Source organism: Condylostylus longicornis, unplaced genomic scaffold (genome assembly GCF_029603195.1).
Source record: "Condylostylus longicornis isolate FDR11 unplaced genomic scaffold, ASM2960319v2 ptg000080l, whole genome shotgun sequence".
Lineage (NCBI taxonomy): Eukaryota > Metazoa > Arthropoda > Insecta > Diptera > Dolichopodidae > Condylostylus > Condylostylus longicornis.
Window position 1 is genome coordinate 1,281,943 of NW_026578048.1, and position 26,039 is coordinate 1,307,981.

Below are 26,039 nucleotides of genomic sequence, written 5' to 3' on the forward strand. Positions count from 1 at the left end.
GTTGATAGAACAATGTTTAAAGTAAATTTTTCGGCACTAAAGGTGTACTTTGTATACTACTATAGAGTCATAGGTTATGGGAATGCAAGCTACAGGATGGAATTTTTATTATCAAAAATAAATAAAAATTTTAAGAGTTTCGAATTCACAATTAGATATTATGCTTTACGTTATACTTTTGATAATAACATTCATTCTTAATTGAAAAATAATTCTGACGATTAACATTCTGATAAAATGAAAAATGTTTTTCAACGCGAAGTCTCAAGAACTTTTCACAATACCATAACTGGGCTAAAGAGGTATGAAGAATAATTTGTCGATAATTTGTTCATACCTCTGTAGCTCAGTTGGTAGAGCGCCCCGCCTAGAAAGTGTTAGGTCCCTGGTTCGAGAGAAAAATATTTATTTCGTCTGCCTTAACTCGTTACTTTGACTATGTCCCCTTATTTCATACGATTAATTAAAAGGTATCGCTGAAAACTGAATAAAATATGAGGTTGCTTAGAAATAAAATGGCGATTTAATATTCAAAATTATTTAAAGAAACAAAAAAAAATTACACGGTTGCTATGATCTGTGTCCTGTATGTTTAAACAAGGTATTTCAGAGCGATTAAAAAGAATTTATTATTTTTAAAATTGCATCCGAAAATTTGATTAGGATGATTAAAAGAAGTTGACTAAAGAGGTGTCATATAAGTTTTTACATAATATTTGCATAATACTTTGTATTTCTTTCAAGTAAAGGTTTTTTTGTTAATCTTTTAGAAATGCAATTAAATAAATTCAATTCATAATTTTTCTAAAGTTTGTGAATTTTAGGTTTTTACATTATATTATAAAAAGTTTTTACAAGTATGAAAAAAATGAAAAAAGGAAAAATTTCGGAAAAGAATTTTGTTAGTGGAAAATTTGATTAAAAAGTATGAGGTAGTATGAAAAAAGTTCTTGAGATGTCGCATTGAAAGGTTTAATATTAAGAATTTTTCGACAAAAAAATATGTGTTTCTTTTAATTGCATATTTTCTAACTGCGCGTGCATTACTAATCCAGTTTAAGAGTTGTAAACAAAAGTCTTTTTAGTACTAGTGATAGCACAATTATTTAAATTTAATATCGAAACTATGGTTTTAATATCGTTCCATCTCTAATTCTTTCAAGCCCGTTGCTAACCTCGTGTAGCTAAGTGAAACCCCAAGTAGTTAGATTTTCGTATTTTCGTAACTTTTAAGAATTTTGGCAAATGAATGTATGCAGTACGATGAAGAAATTTGTTTTGAATCAAAAATCCAATAGTTACGCCGTGTGAGTTGTGAGATTCGGGTTGTTGAGTTATTATTCAACGATCACATAGGGAAAGTTTATTGAATTGAATATAAAAATGTGTTTCATATGACATTATGATTAAATTTATATAATTCTGATCATAATAATTTGTTTTTATAATTCACAACAGTAATAAAATGAGAATCGTTGGCCGTGGCTACCAATTTATTAATTAGTGCAATGATTAACTTATGAGTAAGAAATTATAAAGCTTCTTAAAAACGTGAAAAAATTCCACAATGTTATTCTATAATAAATAAATTTTGCTTCAAGAAGAAATTCTTAGTAAATGAGGAAATGAACGTAAGTTGAAAAATTATTGTCGGACAAGTGCTGCCCTCTAAAAAGAAAAATGAAACTAAGGAGAAAATGTTAAGATAACAAAGAAAATTATTTCTAAATATAAATTATTTAAAGGTAAGTATAAAATAAATTTTTTCTAATAATTTTTATACACTTACAGTTACTTTTGCTTCTAAAACAGAGTAATTCTGAAGAAAATGGAAGAGTTTTTGGTTTTCTCATACACCTTTAGTATTTTCATGAAAATATTTCCTAGGAAAATTATTTTTCCGTTCTATTTCTGTTGGCTTCTGCATTTTCTTTTTTGTATACAGGAGTGCTCATTTCTGTTCATCCTTGATGAATTCATCCACTCATTGAATTTTCTTTTTTTGTTGTTAAATTTTCTGGGGTTTTCTTTCTGCGTGTTGTTCACTTGGTTTGTTCTGTTCCCTCAATTTTTCTTTTTTTTTTTTAATTAATGTTTTTATTTTGTATCTGGCACTTGGTATACACAGGAGTAACAATTTTCTTATTATTTAGATTTTAAAAATATAATTATAGTTTTCGTTAGTCGTTTTTGTTTTTCTGAGTTTTTAACTCATTTGTTATTTGTTTTAGTTTTAAACTTAATTAGTTTCAGGTGAAATAAACAAAAAAAAAAGGAAAAATTTAATTTACGTTTGAAAGGAAAATATGGGGGAGAAAATTCATTTTAAAATGCAAAAATAGAGAAATTTTTTACCCGGAAATCTTGTATTCACGGCTGAAAATGAAAGAATTGAAATTAAAAATATAAAAACAGAAAATAAGAAAAAAATTAATTTTTTTTTCATTTATTTGCACTAATTGAATGTTTCTGCATCTTATTTGAGCGCCTATACTTAAAATGACGAAAAATTAAAAACCGATTACCGGATAATTAAGTTTTCAATCATTAGAATTAAATGGGGTTGTATAGAAAGAAGGTCGAATTCGAAAATCGATTAATTCTTTTTTGGCGAATGGTGTGTTCTACTCTTGATTCTAGTAAATTTGCAGTTTTAAAAAAGAAGATGAAAATATCATAAATTCAAAGATTTATTTTTTATTTCAATACAAGTTAGTAGGATTATTGAGTGCTGAGGTTTAAAGTCCTCGTGGTCTAAAGACCTAAGTATACCCATATAATTTGAATATATTAGAAGTTTATTAGAATCATATTAACTATAGAACATTCATGAAATTTTTTGTCCTATTTGTTGAAATTGCAAAATTTATGACATTCCGTATATCTAAGTACAGTCTTACAAAACAAACACTTATAAGTTTTTGATTACAGGCTTAATAAGAAAATTTTCTAATTAAGTTTGTTCAAATAAGTGATTTAGGTGTTACATTACATTGTAGGCTCAATATTAAGGCCCAGTTCAATATTGATCTTATTGAAGCTGTACAGAGGCATTTTCTTCGTATCGTTTTTCATGGTATGAATTGGTCGGATCCGTTTTGGTTGCGCCCTCGTGAGAATAGTCTTCAGCTTTTAAAGTTAAGGTCGCTTCGTTGTTGCATATATACTTTACATTCAACTTTACATACAATTTGCGATATGTAAAGTGATTGTCCAGATTTTATTGGATCGAATTTCTTACCGGGAGAGTCCCAGTAACTTAAGTACGGTCGATCTTTTAAACTAGTTGAGATGCGCGAACTGGTAATGCGTATGTTGCGCGAAATTAACAACTCTTTTTTTCTCTTTTGGTCCTTGTACGAGGCTGCTTAAAGCCAGACTATACAGTAGCACTGATTTCTCTTTAATTTATTTCTAGTTTATGTAACGCTTTCTATTAACTCGTCGTATAGTAGTTGTACGTTTGGTCTTAGCTGTTTAAGCTATACTAGTATGCTTCTACTAAGCATTCGACTACTACATAAGTTTATTCAATATTCATTCTTATTTGTTATTTCATATAGTTTCATATAGTTATTTTACCAAAAAACACAATTATAACAATTTGGTCAATCGTATAATTCCGTAGTACGGAAACTTGTCATAAAATTTTATTAAACTTTTTGTAAATCACTTTTTTCTCTTTTTTGCATATTTGTTTTTTTTCTTCAATATAAAAAATATCTGTAGCCAATTATAAATATTACTGTTTTTAGGATCCTTTCCTAATATCCTTAAATCTCTTTTTAATTAAATTGAAATCAAATATAAAATGTTTTTTTGATTTTATATATGCGAAAATTCTTTTGAATAATTTTTTTTTTTTTCTAGTTCGAACTTTTTTTATTTCTTAACAAAAGCAAATTTATTTTTTTCAATATAAAAAAAAAAAAGAATTTGTATGAAACACGAAAAAAGGAAATCAATTAAAAGTTAGTAAATAAATTTTATATTTTGTTTCGTTGGTTGTATTTCGTTTTGTGTACAGAAGCTCGTGTACAAAATCTATAGAAGGAAAGCAAAATAAAATGACCACTATTAAATGAAATTAGAGTTCCATAAGTATTTCCTTTTTATTTATAATTTTTTTTACATATTTTTTTTTCTCAATTTTCTCAATACGTTATTACTTATATTAAAAATTTAAGAAGAAGACAAAGGGACAAATAAATTAAAAAAAAAAAAAAAAATAAAAGGACGATGACGACAGTAGTAAGTTGAAGTACAAGTTGATCTTCGAATAAGAAACAAAAAAATCATAATATGTGTGTAGGTTTGATTTAAAGAATTCTTTGTCAATATTCATATTTTGTTCATCTTTTGTGTCTTGTCTATTTCAGGAATAACTTTTCAATCAAAAGAATATCATAAAACAATATAAAGAAAACAAGGACTAAAAGAAGAAGAAGGAAAACAGAAAAAATTTATTATTATTATTGAAAATAATTTTCCTTTCTCTGTTAAAAGACATACATAAATACACATAAAAATTGGATACAGAGAATATCCGATTTCCTTATGAATCGAATTGTAAAAGAAATAATAATAAAAAAATGATATACGTATTTTGTATCCGAATCACTGTAATCCAAAATCGTTTAAGTCAGAAACTGTATATAAATCCGAAATATGTTAAACTTCAATTGACTGTATTGAAGTCCAACATATAGACAATAAATTAAACGTTATTGACTTAGATCTCGACTTTCAAGTTATAAGCTTAGTTGGGTATTTCCCTTTTAAAGCCACCTTTTAAAAATACTTAAATTCGTTTATTACATCAATAGTCACTTAGTATTTGATGGTGACAGTTTAGATGTTGCTTTAAAACTTTTCCTGGTATATTTTGTAGAAAAATGAGAAAATTCGATTTAAATAAAACCCATGCTTTGTTTAGTAGCACTTTTCCCATCAAACTATTAATAAAAGCAATACTACATTGTTAAAATTTCTTTTATTCATACGAGTATATCAAAATATATTTAAAACACAGCAGACTAAACACCTACCTAGTTAAAACTCTATGACTCAATGAAAATGTGGCATAACTATGTATGATACCGTGTGCAAGCCATATGCTCCCCCTAGGAGTGAAGAAGGAAAAAAAAAATAATTTAAAAAATTGCATATATTTAGGATGACGTGAAAAAAATTAAAATATCTCGTTATTGTTCAAGAGTTAACAGCGTGAGTTAGGAAAAATAATTATATTTTTTGATTTAATGGAATTTAACTTTAGAAAAACTTGCAGTTTCGGAATTATATAAGGTACCGAAAAATCAAATTTTGCTTATTTCGAGGCGATAACTTGAAATGGTTTTAGAGGTGGTTAAAATTTTCCTCTAATGAAATAAACCATTTATTAATATCTAAAAGCTGTTAAATTTACAAACTCCTACAACTTATTGTATAGAACAAAAAGGGTTTAGCTAGTGATTAATTTTAGTAGAGATTTTGTATTTTAAATATTGAATTATGCAAAGTCGCTGTAGGAAAAGCGCAACACTGGCTTTCTGCATTTACAGAATTTCAAAAATTCTTTTGCTTTTGTCACAAACAAACAGTCAATAGCATTTTTAAGACTTTTCGCACCCGTTTTCAATATAAGTCAAAAAATCTTTTAATAGAGAATATTATGGCATTGAATTAAGCCTCGCAAACTCAATGAATGAATTAGCAAGATTTTTAGCTTAAGCTTTGTGATCATTCGATCAATTCTAAATTCTTATTAAATTTTTTAGATTTTGTGGAATATCATATTTTTGAGAGATTTAACGGAAAACCCTGTTACAAGACTTCATTTCAATGTTAAGGATAGGGATCCCCTATGATCACTACTTATGTCTAAATTCCAACACAAATATTCGTCAATATCCTCAAAAATTAAGTTGAACGAAAAATGATGCAAATTTAAATGTACAAGTAAAAAAGTATGTGCTTATTTCAAATGCATATATAAAATCATATTCAAAAATAGTTTTACAATTCCATTCGTCCATCTTTAATTCTCTTCGATATCTTATAATATTATAAATAAATTTTTATTTTTATTTTATTTCAATACTTGAAGGACTTCAATATGTCTTTTGGATTCTTTTTTCTTTTTATACATATTCTTTTTTGTATAAAGTAAAAATTACATTTAATATAATAAGAAGTGGACCATATAGAACCTAATCTAAGTGTTATATGATTTTTTATATCACATATATGGTGTTTCAGTCGATAAATATTTTGTATTCTCTCTAAAACTATAATGAATGCAAAATTGGCTAAAAAATTCTATTGCAGTTTAACAAAGTAGTTTCTTCGCTTAATAAAAATCTTTAATTAGCATGTGAGAGAGTGAGAAAATAAATTATTCAAATTCGAGAAACCAATCAAAATAATTTTCGGATGGAAAATAAACACAGTCTTAACAAAATATCAAAGCAGAAGTTAATAACCCTGTTATATGGCAGGAATGTGCTTATTTTACGCTATTACAGAGCCAGAACTGTTAAATTACTCTCTATGTGACAGAGTGAAGGTGACATTTTTAGTGGCAAAAGTTTTCATTAGCCAAAAATATCAAAACGTCTTTGACAAACGTGTCGTTTGTCATTGGCTTCATATACATGTTTCTTTTATCTGCTTAATACTAGGCAAAATGTATTGGTATTGTAGAAAATGTTGAATATGGCGCAACATAATGTGAGCGGCAATAATTCTATTGACTTGCTTTTTCCTTTATCATGTCGACCCATGGGAAGTTCTGTGATTTTCATAGTCTACATATAAGTTATATTTCTGGGTCCGAGACAAATTGCAGTATTGCAGATTTTGGAAGCCTCACGACTGCCCCCGCAGTCACAACAATCTTACCGAAACATCCCACCCGCAAACGAAGTAACGCCTTGATTCTGCACAATAGGCTTGTATCATATCGACCTCTTCCATGCAAAGAAGTTGTTATTGTAATTTCGTAAAAATTTATTTGCTAAAGAGTAATATTGCGATTTTTGAAATTCAATTTATGAAATATGAAGCATAATGAAAATGTTTTGCCTATTTTTACCAAAGGAAAGAAAAAACAACATGTTCTAATATTAAAAGACATATTAAGAAGCAAAATATTAAAACGTGCAATACGGACACCTTGTATTATTATTGTAACCAAACATAAGTAACAGAATCATATAATAAAAATAGAAAAATAAAATTGAAAATAAGAAATATGTACATTTTATTGAAACGGATATTATACAGAAAAGCTTTGTGATACTTCTTGATGATAAAAATCAAAAAGGATATTAGCTATTGCTTGTTAATTTACCGCAAAAGTATTTATTGAAGTAAAGTGGTCCTTCTTCTCCTTTGTCATATTAATTTCATATTATTATATATTATACATTTATTTCTTATTTTATAATTTTTTATGTATACATATAAGTACCATGTTAATATGTTAAAATATAATGTAATCTATAAAATATTGTATGTTTGGACACATACACAATGATATATTCATAATATAGTCATGTTTGCATTGAATAAAAGATCAGAATTATATATTTTTGATTAAGTGATAGCTCTTGACCTAAATTTATATCTTATTTATTTAAGTATCTTATAATAATCTGAAAATTTATTTGCTTTTTTATATAGAAAATTCCATGTAATAAGTATGTAGGTTTATCACTTGTAATATGTAAGATTTTGAGGAATATTATACACCATATAAGTACACTCTTATAAGTATGTTAAATATATACACACATCCATATATGAATATATTATAATTGATGTATACAAATTGTGTTATGGGTGAGAGAAGAGATCATTTAAGATATTAGAATATTCTAGAGAAAAAAAAATTTGATTTTAGTTGATTTTATACAACATGGAAGGAGAAAATGAAAACGTCAGGAATACAAAAAAAAAAATTTTTTTTTTTAATAAAATATTTTTATTTTTTTTTTTGTTTAGTCCTTTGGAAATTTTATCTAACCATTTCAATAAATGAGAGCTTTATTTAATAAAAATAATTTTTTTTTCAATTTAAATTAAAACTTTTCATATTTAAAAGAAATTATTTTGAATTCGTATACATTTTGAATTAATTAGTAAAATAAAAATGGAAATTTTTTAAAATATAAAATTAATTTCTGAATTCCTTTTATACTTTCTATAGAACCTTTTCTTTTCTTTTTAACACCATATTGTTTTCAATAATTGAAAAATTTTATTTTAATTAAAAATATTTTTATAGAAATATTAAAATATTTGTACTTGATTTGACTTTCGAATTCGGTATAATTTTGTGTGTTTGTAATTATTAGATTATATTAAAAATTTATATAAAAATGGTTTTAGTCTTAACTATTAACGTAAATCAGCGACCCGAAAATGTGAGTTTTTGTGACTAACTTGAAAAAGCAATAATATGTCACGGCCTTATATGAATATTGCTGTTATTGTTTAACTTCTGGAGATCTGGAAATTTATTTAAAAATGAACAACAAAATACAAATGTAGTCAGACTCGCCTAAAAATGCGTTAGCATTATATTTGTGAACTCAAATTTTTCATTTCGTATCGTTATAAGTTCGGTTTGAGTTCTGTTGTAAGCACTAATTTTGCTTCTAAAAGAATTTTCTTCTTATATACAAAAATGGTTCTGTTCGAATAGATTATACAAATGAAATTTTTAATAAACGCTTTTATTAAAGTTTATTGAGATACATTTTATGGAAACTATGTACAAGGATTTAGTTTTATGTAAAATTCAAAAAATTTTTTCCTAAATTTTTTTATTATTTAGATACTCGTATTTTTGATGAACGGTATATTTTTTTGTGTATGTAAAAATTTTTCACTTATGACCGAAATTTTTATAAACATGTGAATTGGGAGCTATAGAAGGTAGAAAAAAATGTATAAAACAATATTGTGTTCAGCTAATAAAGAAGTTTTGCTCTTAACCAATTTGTTTAAAAGTGGGTTCGACCGTATATGTAACATGGCATAAAATACATGACATTTTTTATGGCTAATGGCATGTGCACGAATCTTTTTTCTAAATTTATTTTATTTTTGAATGAAGAATAACGCGAGGGTTTACTTTGGACATAAAATTTCATCAGGAATTTAGCCTGGTTAGCAATAATTTGAGGTGAATCACAGTCAACTTAGAGTAGTGAAATTATAACTTGAGAGTTGCGTAAATTTATTTGGTAAATAATTTTTAAATATTTTGCATATTTTGAAGAATTTTATTTATAATTTTGTGTGACAAAAATGATTTCAAAAATTCGGAATTTTTTGCAACTCTATATGGGGTGAAAATGATTTTAAATCTGTGAACTCAAGCATTTGTAAAAATATTTGAGTGAAATTTTCTTTCTTACGTTCTTTGTTTAATATGAATAATTTTTAAAAATTTTCAGAGTTTTCTCACCACACTTTCCATATTATTCTTTAAAGTTGTTTTCTTGTATAAACCCAATCCTGTTTTTATACTGTTTCTCCATTGATCAAAGTCAATAACTCAATAATAGTCATATTTCAAGTTTGTAAACAAAAATTATTCTACTTTTATTATTGTTATTGAAAATATAATAAAAAAAAACATTATAAAAATAAAACCAACAAAGTTTTTTTTTCTGATGACCGGACTACCGGCATAAAGGTGAAAATATATACTTAAGAATAAAAATTTAATTAAAGTAAATAAAAACTTCCCATCAAATTAAGAAAAAAAATAAAAACACACAAAAAAAAAAAAGAGAAAACTCATTTTTTTTCCCCCAAAACTTATTTTGATTGTCAACAATATTATAAGTAAGTGAGTAAAAACAGAAAATATAAGAGAGAGAAAAAAAGAGGATAAAAACAGGATATGAAGTAAAAAATAATTTTGTATGTAAAAAGGTGTTGGTATTTTTTGCAAAACTTCAGCCATTTAATCAAAACTTTTGATAAATCCCTTGGCATATTTTGATATGAAATAGAAGAGAAGCCAAAGAATACAATAACAAAAAAGGAAATATGAAAAAACAAAGAAAAATAATTGATAAGAAGAAGAAGAGAAAAATTTATTTTTCATTTTACTGTAAGAGAAAATTGTAATAATAAGATGGGAAATGGAAAGAGAAAGAAAATTTTATAAGATTATATAAAAAAAAAACAATAAAGAAAACAAACAGTCCAAAAAAAAGACAGAAAAAATGTGATTTTTTTCCTTGTTGTCCTTTGGATTTTCAAAGGAAATTCACTATCTAGAACGGACAACTCAGTTAAACTTTTACTTTGTATTATCGTAATTTTTTTCCTTTCATTCTATTTCAGAATATTTGTTCAGGAATAGTGTGAAGTTGTGTCTCTGTTTACAATACCGCAAACTATTAGCAGATTTCCCAACTATTATGTATTAAGTATACGGTTTTTGAAATCAATTCAGCTTAGATTGGAATATGAATTGTGTAATTTAACAAATGGAATTAATACCGTATTATTGCGTATTACATAGTTAATAATTTAAGGATTATGTTTGGATAACAAAAGTTTTTATGATTTTTTCAGATATTAAAAACTTTATGCTCTATTTAGACTCTTTTCCCAATAATTACAAAGAAAAGGAAATTTCTAAGCCTGTTGCGTAGAAGTAGCTCTCATATTCTAATAGTATCTTCTCTTCTATTGAAATCAGAAAGTTTCGTTTGTGACATCCTAGAGTTGGAAAAATCATTTTTAATTGTCATCATTTTCTCATATTCTCCTATAATTTTCTTTTTGTTTTTCATTTTATTTATTTACTTTTCAGAATTCATTAAATAAATCTGATTTTGTCCATTTTTACGATATTGCATACTAACATAACTTTATTTTTCTTTTTGTTTTTTTTTTTCTTTTAAGTTTCATTAAAATCATCTAGATTTTTTATGGAAAAATTCTCTAAATGTCATAAATTCCAAAAACACTATGCTTATGAGATTTAGTAATTATGTGGAAAGTTGTATAAATTGAATATATTGATATTGAAGCAATGTTGAAGGCACAAACGCAATTGATTTTAACACTCTTATTAAATTAATTTTATTGTGTTTCACTTTATCATTACGAATTTTAAGATTGTTAAACAGTTTTTAGATTTTACTGAAAAAATGGACTGCACAGACTAAATTCATACGAAGTGCCTTTGAATGTGTTTATGCTCTTATTTGTGTGGTTATGCTCTCTTTGCACTGAATAAATATTTGATAACAATCTGATTCATATATAGCCAAAGCTGTTGCCTATTGATCGGCTTACCTCCTTGCGCACATTAGTTCTAGAAATTAGCTATGTTATTGGTATCCTATTGATAATTGAATTTCCAGACAGTATTAATATTATCTAATATATAAATTTGTAATTGTGCGCCAATACCCTTAAACAAAATTCTGAAAATTCATAAATTTTTTTGTATACCTTATTGTATTAGAATTTGTTTCCGTTATCCTGATCATAAAAGAGATTTTTTTGAAATTTAATATAAGAATTAGTATAGTTTTATTTTATAACTAAATGTATGTGTAAAGAAAAAAAATAATATATATATATATAGAGTTAGATCAGAGTAAAATTAAAATATTAGAAAAAATTTAGTATAAATTTGTAACTATAATTGTATAGGTATGAAGAGTTTATTTTGGAAAAAATTTAAAGTATGTACCTTTAGATTAAGTAGATGGTGTATGAAAACAAATATAAAAAGAAAACAACAACACCTTTTTCTCTTAAAGTTTTCATAATAAAATTTTTTCTATGTGTAAAAATTTATTTTTTCCTATTTTTTTTTCCATATATTTTTAGTACTTTACTAACAAAATTCAAAAAACTGCTTATTAATCTTAATTATTCCGTCAGTCTGGCCTATTTTACAAAACATCACAAAAGTTTTCCATTTTTTAAGATCTACGTCCTTCCGATTTATTGTATTGGAACCACATGACAAAATGGCCGCTAAATTAAGTGCTATTTTATAAATAATCATATTTTTTTTCTAATTTTTCATTTCATTTTTCTTTTCGACGGTAAGTTACAGAATCCTGAAATTTTAGAACCTTTTGGTTATTGATAAATAATTTATTTCTTTGGAAAATTCTACCCACGTGTCAATTTTTTAACCAAATTTTACCAATTGTCGAATGTGCAACCTTTTCCAAATTTATACAAAAGCAAAAAGTTAATGTAAATTTTTTGTTCGTTGTCCCTAAATGTATGCAATAATTTAAAATATTTTGGTTTTTTTAATAAAATGAAAGTAACTTCCCTTGTTTAAGAGAAAAAAGTGCTAGTTTATAAACCAATGGTTTTAGCAAACTTAATTCTATTTTCTACCTCTCTTCCAAGAATCCTGAATCATTCTCAATTATTTTTTGATTTCCTTGCTTTTTTTTTTAATTTTTTTTTTAACTTTTTGTTACAAAATTCTTTCGGTCAATGTTTTTACTTAACTTTTACTTTATATTATTGTTTGTTGATGGTGTGATGTTAGTCCTGTATATGATGAGATAATCCTTCTTAAGGAAAATTTTGATTGGATTTTTTCTAAATTTACTTATTTTTTTTTTGTCTAAAGTGCCTAATAAAAGTTCAATAAAAGTATTACAAATACTAATAAACTTTTTCTATAAAAATAAATAAAAAAGGAAAAAGAAAAATTTCTTATTTTTTTAATTTTCTTATTGACATACACACATAATATAATTTTGGGTTTTATGTAACCTAGGGTGTAAAATGTTTACAGGGGTTAAATATAATAATAATATAGGCGATATAGGTGTATAATTAAATTTTTAATACATTTTCAGAGGCGATTTAAATTATTACAGCAAGAGAGTTGTATTTTCATTAGGGTTTGAAAATATTTTCAATGTCCTTGAAATCACATCAGGAAATTTTGAAAGAATTAAATTGGGAAAACTTAATAAAGACAAAAGTTGAAATCAATTTACTGTTGAATTAATTTTTAACACTTTCTGAATCCAGTAATTAGTACAATCACAACATCTGACTTGTTCTTCTCACATTAAAAATAATTTTTTTGGAAAAACATGTTTATTGCTTTCAATCTCAGCCATTTGTCTATATATTTTTATACTTTTCTCTTTTGGGCTATCTGTCTTCAAAATCCTGCAAATTGAAATTTTAAACAAATACTGTGCTCAAATCATGGGTCATTTTTCCAAATATTTCTTATGTTTTAAAAACTCATTTGAAAAAATTTCAAAATTTTTACTCAAAACCGCTTTTTCAAATTTTAAAAGAAATTTTTAACTTGCGCTGTTTTAATCTAATCACTGAGTTAAAAGCTTTATTGAACTTCGATAAATGAGAATCCTCTTCCAAATCGAAGGTATACCGTGAAGTTTTTATTAAATTGATTAGCAATCTAATTTAATTTTTAATGCTTGCAGTAGAATTTTTATTTTTAAATTATATTAACATTGTGCTCCTAAACGTATGCAATGAAATGTGAATGAGAACTATTTTAACAGAAAAATAGTAGAACTAAGAAGAAAAACACTATTTAACAAGCAACAACAGGTTTGACTTACTTCATTTTGAAAAATTCGAAAAATGAAGTCCTATGAGTAATGTTTTGTTTAATAAATATGAGTCATGTCTCTTTAACTTGTCATGTTTAGTATCGAGTTCAGAGATTATACGATACATTCCCAAAAATTTGATTGAAAAATAAATTCTTCAAACTTTTAACAAAAATTCCTTACTGTTTACAGTCTAAAATAATAAGTTGTTCGATAACTTCTTAACATAAAGAATTTAAAAAAAAAAATGCTAACATTCTAGAGTAGATAAAGCTCATGAACATAGTTAGTTCATATTAAAGTAATTCATATATGCTTGAAGTTAAATCTAATAGTTTGTATGCAATATGTACACTAATGTCCAAAAGTATGCAAGTTTAAATTTGTGTGTATTTGTGTACAAGAATCATACCTATATTTTGTAGAAAATTAATTTGTAATTTTACTTGCATAGAAAGGAAACTATGCGGTTTATGTGGATTGATACAAACCACTTTATATTGATATCCTTATACATATAATAATATGTACATAATAGAGACAAAATATATTTATAAAGAAAATAATATAATGTGTGTAAAAAATTTTCTTTTCAAAAAAGGATATCAATAACTTAATAATGGAAGTCAATATGTTATGTGAAAATATAGGAAATCAAAAAACAATAACAGGAAAAATAATAATACAATAGCATTAACATATATATTATATACAATATATATAATATATAAGAATATTTGGAATAAAAGAAAAGGATAGTAAAAGATTAAGGCTGCTGTCGCTGTGGTTTTCATGGTTTTACGGTTATTTGGTTTTGGACATTTTGATTAATAAAGTGAACAATTTTATTTTTCAATGAACATGTGTATGTACATATAATATAAATGTGAATACATATGTACATTATGCAAAAAGTACAAGAGGCCTTAATTATAATATATATTTTATGTCATAGAATATGATGATGGTACAAGATTAACATTTACCACTTTTCTATTTTAAAACTATTAAAGTTCGGTTTCATATATGAAATTTGAAAGAAAAGGTTAAGGAATTTCTTCTTTTACAAAAATATATTAAATGACATTTTAATTTATGTTGTTTTTTTTTTTTTTGGTGTATAGTAGATGATGAAGAAATTTCATTAACAAGGTGGTAAGTATGTTTCTAACAATGTACATATATTTATTTAGTTGTGTTCATGACTTCTTTTACAAATTTGATATTGTTGGATTATTTGAATATTTTGTGATTTTAAGTCATTAATTAATATGTATATCTACATGTATATAGAATATTATACTATTAATATAAGAGTTTTATCCAATTACAAACTGGCCAATAAATATATTGAACATGTTATTAACTTTTAAGTTTTTAATTTTAAATGAGAAAATAAAATAAAACTTACTATAAAGATCTTTAATATTTTGAACAAAACTTTTTATATTTTATATGAATTATGTATAGGTAGATTGTAAATTGTAGATTTCAAAGAGAACGAAGTGGGACAGGATAGTATATATATAGGTAAATGAAAAGCCAGTAATATTTATTGAAAACTTTGATGGCTTATGAATCAATTATATCTGTAGTATTTAACACTTTCAAAGTAAAATTTGTAGAAAAATTTAAAAATTTGTAAAAAAAAAATAGGTCTAGGTCAAGCCAATGGTTTGCAAAGTAGCAGTTTTATCATCAACAAGAGAAAATACTGCTTTTAGAAACAATCTACTTACGGCATTATTAAAATTACTTTCATTTACATAATACTATTTACAAAAAACTTTCATTACCTAAAAATATTTCAAAGATTACACACATTTCGGATGGGGTAAAAAAAAATTTGAAAGAAGCGTCAACATTATGCTCGAATTTAAGGGTTAATTGCGTGAGTTAAGAAAATTATATTTTTTTTAGGCAGTGAATTTCGCGTTCTGCATTTATAGAAATTTGGAGCAGCTTGTCGTTTCGGAAATTCGGACTTTGCAATTTTCGTGAGGGGAGGTGGAGGTAAAATAAAATTTTCTACTAAAAAACTGCTAAAATTTCATACTTCTAGAAAAGTTAAAATTTTTGGCACGGACAGACGAACAGAGTGAAACTAATAAGCTCTTTCATATTTTTTTAAGTATTTGATTAAGAAATGTGTATGTATTTAAAGAAAATTACGTGATAATTGAAAATGTTCTTCTTATCACTGTTGAGTTTCTTCACACAACTGTTTTCTATGTCCATCAATTTCAGCAGGTGTTTTGAATTACACTTTCCGTACAGTAAAATTATGTAAGAGTTACCAATTCATAAATAGGACTGTAACACACAAGTTTTCGTCGCACATCATTTTACTATTTATGATGCTTGTATGATGGGGTGAATAAAAAAATTATAAAAAAATTAAAGTTAAGTTAAAATGCAAATTTGTAGTTCAATTGATTTAATTAAATTTTTAAAATTGAAACAACAGGGAAAAAAGCTTAATTTAGTAATTATAACAACTTACAAAAAATTTTAAGTTTCAGCATTATTTTTAGAATCAATGTAATTTCTATAATCAATTAAGTTTCAATTGAATAGCCAATTTTTCTTAAATTATAGTAATTAATGCCTCGGCCACATTTACCTCTAGTAATTTCCCAGGTTTGTTATGGAAAAGGCGGAGGTTCCTTGGGTCACATTTCTTTTTGCGAATTACGGGCCTAGTGAATGTAGATGCCAGGGATTTAAACCGACTTATAAAGGACTCGGGCTGATTCACGTAGGGATGCGGACATGGAGATTCAGCGGCATCACAACGGGCCTAAGTGGCCTAAGTGTATCCTCGGATAGCCGCGTCAACCTAACCTAAACTAACCTAGCTCTAGTAAATAAAGATTAAATAATTATTGTATATGCTCAACATGTTTGAATTTCTTATAGAATCTTTTAAAGTATAAAATTAAAAATAGAAAAAAAAATTAAATTTTCTTTTAATTCTTGTATTTTTGTGCCGCCGCTCATTTTAAAACAAATTAAAAAATAAAAAAAAAAAATTAACAGTCATCCAAAGCATACAACAATTAATCTCATTTGCATAAAACTTTTTTTGACTCTTGAGACTTTTTTCTGTTACTTTTTGCAGTGAAATTTTATAAAATTAATTATGAAATTTTTTTTTCATATTTTCTATTTTTCAACTTTTTTTATTAATTTTTCTGTTTTACATGTTATTTTTGAATTTTTTATTGTTGTTTTTTTTCTATGCTATCACAATTATTACTTTTATACTTTTTGGGGAAGGAAATAAAAGTGCAGAAAAATTTATGAAACAAAACAACATTTACACCCATTTTAGTGATCAAAAAGCTATCAGCAAGCTGGTAACAAGAATCGCAACAAAAATTAAATTGTTTCTTTAATTAAATGAATGAAAAGTTTTCTTTTCATAATTAAATTTTCTTTAGAAAATTTTGAATTCTTTATTTTATTTTGTTTTTTTTTTGTTTTGCATTTTTGTTACCACTTGCCAGTGAAAAATGAAAAAGAGCGCAACGTTTTTTGCAAAAAAAAAAAACCAAACAAATAAACCGGTGAAAATAAAACAAAATCATTTTCGTTATTCTTTTCAATAATAAGGTCGTTTCAGATATTTGATGTTGAAATGGAATGCTGAAATTCAATTCAGTAGAAACTTCGTCAGAGAAACTGTTGGGAATAATGCTTGAAAACAGATTAAACAGAATAAACATGCATAAATAATTAGAATGGTATGGTCTGATTAGAAGTAATGTGAAAAGCGGTTCCAGATTCAACTCGAATTGTAATAGTAAGTAGCTAAATGGGGAAACGCCTGAATAACAAATTGGGTACATGCATAGTAATGCAGTATTGACGAGTCTCTCACTGACCTTCCTAAATTGAAAATTAAAGAATTTCATGGAATTTTAAATATAAATTATATAGGAATTATTAATTGCAAAATTATTGTATATAAATTAAGTGAAGCTAATTGAGTTTCAACCACAAAAAATTTTATTGTATTACAAACGATAATTGACAAAAAGCAGAGAACGAATTATAGACTAAAAATCCAAGTACAATAAAGTAGTCACTTTTCTCAATGAAAAAATATCATTTACACTAAAGACGCAGTAAATGATTCTTTTCTAAAAGTTTGTTTTATGTTACCGTATCTTGTATTTTAAGTGCATATATTTTATCAATGAAATGAGAATATTCCTCCGTCATTGTGGTTATTATGAAATCAATTGCAGTTTTAGAATATTAATCAATTTTTAAAAGCTCAGTTTATAAAATTTAATATAGATAATTTTTTTAAAATTAACCAAGCAGCTAATCCTAAATATTTGAAGCTTATCAAAACTATGTCTTACTCTTTTCTTGTTATCCATATTTTACACTGTTCCAAAGCAAACAAACAAATCTCAGTCATTAAAACGAAATGTTGTTTGCAGCTATGTATTTTTGCTTTCAATTCGATAAAAGTAAAAGCGACAAATGTAGCGAAATGTAAACATTTCCAGAATGTCTAAAGCAATTTGACAAAAATGAATTTGTGCCTTGATTTGCAAAGATAAAGCGAATTAACCTAGAGTAAACTGTGATTGCATTGAAAACTTTCGAAAATTTTCTATTTCCATTAACTATTATGCAAGTAATTTTTTTTTTTTTACATGTAAAGATTTTTATCTCACACCTCTAAGGAAAAATAAGTAAATTTTCTTTTACAGAAAAATGGAAAAATAAAAAAGAAAAAAATAAAAATAAAAATGTAAAAATGAAAATTGGAAAAAAACTTTTCCATTTTGGAGTTTTAATTTTTCAATTCCGGCACTTTTGTCTTCTCTGTTTCCAAAATAAAAAAAAAGAAGAAGAAAAAAATTATTTGTTGGAAGAAAACTGAAATTTATACACCAGAAAAAGTTTAATGCTTTTAGCACGTCTTCTAAAAGTTTAAAAAAAATATAAATTTACTGTTATTATGTGTGTGGCTGGCAGTCCTCTATTTCCCATAAACTTTGAATCAGAATGTTTAATCAAAGAGGATTGTAGAGGGCTGTGTAGACTCGAAAATGGAAATTAAATTTTTTTTTGGAAAATGGGGTAGGATAACTTTGTTGATTATGCTATAGTCACTTGAACTATAGTCATTGATTTGGTTAAATTCGAACTTAGGACGAAAATTTTTTATTAAAACGAAAATTTCCACTATAAAAATTTAGTCAAAAATTTAAAGCTTCTGATGAGGTCTTGGATAATAAAATTTAGTATAAAAAATTGTTGATAAAATTGAATTACTTTGAACTATTAAGATTTCGGTCGTACTTTGAACTATTGAGAATTACGATCGTGTATGCGTTCAGAAACAAAAATTAAAAGAACAAAAACATTTGTTCAAATTCTAAACATCATTTATAAGAATTAGAAACTTGCCTAGAGTTCCACAATACACAAATAACTCATTTTTTTTTAATTCAATTCAGCTTGGAAATGTGTTTGTTAAACTTAATTCCTGAACTCATCTTAAGAATTTGATTTTAAAAACTCTCTTATGTTCCGATTACTTTTATGGAAATTATAACAGAAAATAATAATTGTTTCAACTCACATTGTATTTTATACGAAAGTAAATTCTTAGTAATTTTAAAATGTACAGTTTTGGACCCACCCGATTTTGTACTAATTTGTTTTTTCTTTTCTTTTTCACTTGAAACTAAAATGCAGTGGTAATTTTTGGAAATTGAAATTTGAATTATACGCATTACAATTGTTTATGTTTTTTTTTTGTTATCTGTAATAATGTTTAATTAGCTAATGGGAGTGAATTTTACAAAATGTATGCATGTATGTATATTTTGTACGTACATGTAATTACAAACAAGTCTTTGTTTTTTTCTTTAGCAGTTGAGAGTTGGTTTTTGTTGTTAGTATAGAATTTATGCAATCAATAAATGAAATAAACTTAAATTGCTTTAATATATTGTTGTTTAAAGTTTTCCAAATAAAATTAGAGAAGCAAAAAAAAAAAAGACTTTTTGAAAAAAGTTTTATATAAAAGGTTTGGTCTTTGAAATTTGTTAACAAATTAATGTCAGAAAGACAAAAATAAATTAGTTTTAAAATTAAGTTTCAATTTCTGAGAATTAAAATTGTCTAGATATAAATGGTATTGTTAAAAATGTCTTGTAAAAGATGAGAAAATTTTTAATTGATTTCAATGCAGTATTTTTGAAAATAAAAATAAAATTTCAAAATTGAGCTGACCAATCAACATAGCCAAATTTATATTTAATTATAATTTTAGGTCTAAATGAAAAGAATGTTCTGTTAACGTTGTTTGAAGATTAGCCTTAAAGAATATCGCATTGCATATATTTAGGGGAAATGTTAAAGTGAAAAAAAAATATTTCTAATTAATTTATATATTTCGGATAAAATGATGTTTTGGATAAAATGATATTCTTGGTATAAAGAAAGCTCAATATGGCCTTGAAACAGTCAAAGAAGGAAACAATCAAGTCGAGAAACGGCATTTAAAAATTTTGCGCAATAATAATTTTTGGCGGCGAAAAAAATATTGTTATACAACACAACTAAATACAATTAAATATTTATCATTTCACACAAAACTGTCAAAATATAAGTCTCTTCCGAAATCTTGTGTGGAGAACATAACGGCGGTAACTCTAAAAATTTAAATAAACGAATTAAATTTATAATTTAATTCAATATAAGATAATGGTTACTTTAAATTGGCAATTAAATATTTTCGCTATGGTTTCCTACAATCGAATTTGGCTGTGATGTGTTATATGAGTTCGTTACCTTTCGGCATTTGATAATTTGACAAATTATTTAATTTGTCTAAAACTTGTAATTTTAGAATATCAATGAACAATAACATTAGGAAGAATACCTCATATCTGAAAATTTTTTTGTAGAGAAACAATTAGTTCATTAACTGAATCTGTGTAAATGATTTAGATGGGTTTTTCACAGATTCACAGACGTACAGAAATAAAATTTCTGAAAGAAACTATAGAGTTGTATTGTTTAAAACAAATATTGTAGTGTTTAAATTAGTATTAAAAGTTTAAATTAGAATCAAAATCATTTCCTTTCTGAGCACAATTTTTGGATTCTCTTTTCGTTTCAATACCAATTTTTTAATGCACTTCTGCATAAACGCGAGTTTTTCCCAATATTGAACATTTAAAGCATTTGAATCACAGTTTTTCTGTTCAAAAAGTTTTTCTCTTTACAAAAATGCATGAAAATTATTACCTAAAAATTATTTTTCTTTAATAGGAATTTTTTAATCTTCAAATTTTTAAAGAAAACCAAAAATTCTAAATTAAATGGCAAATTTTTTTTTTTTAAAAAAATCAACTTTGGTTTTTTTTTTCCTTTTTCTATTTAATTAAGGATTTTTTCTTTTAAAATCGAAAATTCTTGAAAATATATTGAATCTAGATTTTGAAATAACAAAATTTTAAGTAATTAAGAAAACTTTTAGATTTCAAGTGCTTTTTCTGTTCATTCCATAAAAAAAAGCAGAAGAAGAAGAAGAGTTCAAAGTTTACTTATCAGCACTTGCATAGAGAAAATGTTAATTGCCATAAAAAGTAAACTGAAAAAAAAAACATCCTGCTGCTATCGTTTCAATTTTTAGTTTACTCAATTAGAAGAAGATTTTTTAATGCAGTTTTTATTTATTCTATATACCCACTAACACAGCTTTACACTAAAAATCTATAAATGCAATCAATGTGCACTTGAAATTTTTTTTTTTAGTTGTATAAAACTTCATTAAACGAGTGTGCTTAAAGTTCAAGTTTTGATGATTGCCTAAAAACTTTAAAAGTGGAATTTATACTTTTTTTTTCTTGCTTTCCATTTTGCATTTTATTGTTGCCATTCAGTACTATAGGAGTACCATAATCATTATTTTACCAAAAATAGAGAAAGAAAGAGAGAAAACTCTTAATGGATTTTCTAATTTTCTAAATTTTTTTCTTTCCACTTCATCTTTCTTTATCGGGATTCTTTTACCATGATTCACAAATTTTAACAAATTAATTTGTTGCATCGTTAAAATAAAATGAAATGCAAGTGTCTTTAAAAGATTTTTAAATGACAAAAAAAAATTAATTTCTAAAATGATTGGTATTGCATAAATTGTAAACTAGAATGAGGTGATTAGAATTTTAGGGATGACAGTGCGAAAAAAGATCGATACGCGAATATACAATAGAACATCGGACATACGAGTACATAAAATTTAGTTTGTAATTTTAGACAACAATGAAATTTGAGATAGTTCTGTGCTTAAAAAGAGTACTTGGAACGTTATCCTCAACAATTGCTCAATAATGATGGAACCAATGCAAGAATTACGTATAGATTTACTTGGGTCACAGCATCACAATATAGTCATAAATACATTCTAAGAGTTTGATTATTGTTAATAGAAGTGAATCGATTAAAAACGAAGATATATAATTATAATACTTTCCAAGGATAAAATATGAGCAGTTGGGTGAAAAGTATACAAAAATTTAACTCCATCACTTAAAATAGAATAACAAACATTTTCTGATTTTTATTTCTTGTTTTAGTAAACATTTTCATAATGCAATCAAAACCGATTTTAAAAAATAAAATTTGATTAAGATTTTAATGAAATTTCCAAATTTTTTTAATTTTTAGATTAAGTAAAAATTATCAAAGTTCTTTGAACTTTTATAGGTTATTCTTTTAAAAAAAATCGGATGTTATCAGTATATAACCGACTCTTGTAATCTCTGCAAGAGATCTCTGCTCTGCAATCAATGCAAATGCATTGTTTAGTTAGATTAAACCGTTGATCAAACCGATTTAAAACTCTTAAATATAAAATTTTTATGAAAATCGGTCTAGTTGTACTTTGAGGTACTGATCTGTACAGGCAGACAGACCGATAAAAATAGTCTAATTATATTTCCCTAGCATTGAGAAACACATTTCCACTGAAAAATCGACAGATGGTATTTGTGACATCAAATAACCTCTCTTTTGTAATGCAATGCGTTCGGTAATAATATTATAATAAGTGTTGGTTTAAGAAGAATTCAACTCACTTAATATAAGTACTGTATTTTAAATAATTCGTGTATTTTTATTTAATTTTTAGCACTTTTCCAAAAATTTTTTGAAAAAAAGTGCTTATTAGTTTCACTCTGTCCGTCCGTCCGTCCGTCCGTCCGTCCGTCCGTCCGTCCGTCCGTCCGTCCGTCCGTCCGTCCGTCCGTCCGTCCGTCCGTCCGTCCGTGTGTCTGTTTACAAAACTTCTACATTCTTAAAGATCGAAAGCTGAAATTTAATACGTACATAGATCTTTACTAGATACTTATTTTCGTAGAACAAAATTTTTACCTATCTCCCCCCCTATAGAAGTTATACCCCCCTAAAGCACTAAAAATGGCCTATTTTAACTATTTATTGCAATGAAACCATAAGCATTTTTGAAATTTTTCAAACGCAGAAAGGCAGTGGCTTGCTTCCCCTACCGCGGTATACTATAGCTAAACTTTAGAAAAACAAAATGGCCGTTCAAATTTACCGTTATCTGCAGTCCTTTTTTTCCAAATTTTTGATGTCGTTTTTCTTCTAGACCCCAGCCTGTAGAAGCTTGAAATTTTAAGAGCTTTTAGACATTAACAAGTAGTTCATTTCGTTAGAAGAAAATTTTTTTCTATCTCCACCCCCTCTCAAGTTATGGCCTCTTGAAATTTGTAAAATTTGCATTTTTGACACCTTATATTTTTGAAACCGCAAGCTTTTTCAAATTTCTATAAACGCAAAAAGTTAACGGTAAATTCCATGACACTAAAAAATATAATTATTTTTCTTAACTCACACAATTAACCCTTAAAATCGAGCATTATGTTAACCCCTGTTTATATTAATTTTTGCTTTATTTTAAAGACTGCATAAATGGTTCATCCTAAATATATGCAATCCTAGAAATAGTTTCGTTTATAAATGAAAATAAATTTTAATAGTGTGGTGGATATACATAGACTATTTTTAAAAGCAGTATTTTCACTTGTTGAAGGGAAAAGTGCTACAATACAAACCATTGGTTTGACCCAACTTTATTCTTATTTTTTTGACCAACAATATTGCCTATACAATAACGGAATGAGACATATTATGATAACACTAAATTTCGCTTCTAAATTTTCAACTATCTGAGAGAAATATTAATAAATATATTTTTACCGAGATTGCGGTCTTTAAGTTGTATTATGTCTGTCTGTCTGTTGATCTTTGTATTTTAATTACGGCCTACCAGTTTTAATTACTATGTAAATTTAATTTACGAATGCGTTGAAATGTTAAATTTTTGGGACACATTAGATTCCGAAAACTAGGCCCTTTCTGGAGCTGAAATTTGGGAATAGTCAAATAACCTCAAGTACTCAAAGTACTTGACTATTTCCAAATTTCCCTCAATGTTAATTCGAACTACCTTTAACCTCTCAAATTTCCTTTAACGTTATTGCACTATCAGAGGCTCAGAGAGAAAAAACCATAGTATCAATAGAACTATAAATAACACTTGTTCGTTTAAATAATAATTTTAGGTAAGAATTTTCAAAAAAGTTTCGTTCTTTTTTTTTCAAATATTTTTAACTTGTTTTTTTTTTATTTATTACTTACTACTTAAATTGGAGGATTTCCGTTATTTAAAAAGTTGAAAATTTAATATAAAAAAATACCAAAAGATGGCTCATTAATTTTTTTTTTTTGCTCAGCACTTAAAATTAAAACAATAATAATAAGAAAAATAAGTATTGTAATATCAGTGCCGCAGGAGGAAGTTCTTAAAGGAAATGCTAAAAACGCAGACAAATAAATTTATTTTTTTTGGTTGCGTTTTATATATTCTTTATGTGCAATAACAAAAAGAGAGAATAAAAATAATAATAACAAAAGCATAGGGAAAAAGGAAACTTTTGTCTTAAACTTTCAACATTTTCAAATAAAATCGTTAGATATGTATATGTATATATATATACATTTATATATTTTCGCTTTTTTGTATTTAAAATAATAAATTTTCTCTTTTGCCTGTTATCTTTCGTTTTACAAGATAATACTTTTAAAATCTATTGTCGTTTACCATTTTTACTATTATATTTTAATCTTTTTATATGTATACCCTAAAGTCCTACACTGAAGTCCTTCTATTTTTCGGATTACATATAAATTCTCTAGAGAACTTATTCTTTTTTTTTTTGCCCCCTTTATTATATTCTTAATACCTCCTACATATACCTGAAGCATATAGTTAGAAACGAAACGAAAAAAAAAAAAATTCTTTTAAACGCTAACTATCTTGAATATTTGGTTTTTTTTTTACTAGAAATTAAGAGTAAAAATTTTACATGGTATACAGTTAGGTATATGTATATATATATATATTTAATATTTTCTCCTATCTCTATTTAATTTAAGGACTATAAAGGACATAAAGAAATTATAATTTTTTTTTTTTGATTTGCGCTTTGTTCTTTTCTTTTTGAAAAGTACACAATTTTCTACTTTTATATAATCTTTAAGAGAGAAAGAGAAAAAAAAAATTATATGAATTAAAAATACTTTAAAGTAAAAAGAATAAAATGAAAAAAAAAAGAGAGTTAAGTATGCTGGACCGGAAAATAATTCTAAGCTCTTAAATTGTAACAATGTGAAAAGAACACTTTCTTCAGAAAATTATTGCACTTCTATATTCAAAAGAAGCAAAAAAACAAAATAATTTGAAAACATAAAGTTGTCCTACTTTTACAATTAAATTTAAGATTTTAAAATAAAAATTATATGGAAATCCTGATATGAACAGCATAGTATCGAAAGTACTATGGGTAAGTACAGAAAATTTCAGTAATTTAACTTCTATCTTCAAATATGACAGAAGGATTGATAACGATCAACTCAGAGATAAACAAAAATACAATTATTTTCGGAACGTCAAACAAGTCTACAAAACTCTTTTGTACAGAGGTATGAATATTAGTATTTTGAAGCTTATAATGAATGACAACATCTACTAACTCCTCTTAAAGGCTTTAGAGCATCTAATAAACAATATGCCACATAAGACACCTTATGCCATAATTTCGGAAAATGGAATCTCGCGGAAGCGTTTTTGGAACCTGTTCTTGAACACTTTTTAAAAATTTTTTTAACAAAACTAACCTTTGCAAGGCTCCACACGAAATCTGATCCAATGTCCTTTGTTCCCAGTCTTCTTAGGTCAACTAAGGCTAGACCTTATGAAAATGCTTTTGTTGATAATTTTGTAATTTGTTGGAGACCAACAATAATAATTATTGCAAATAATTGTTAAAAATTATTTATTAAGCTATGATATTATGATGC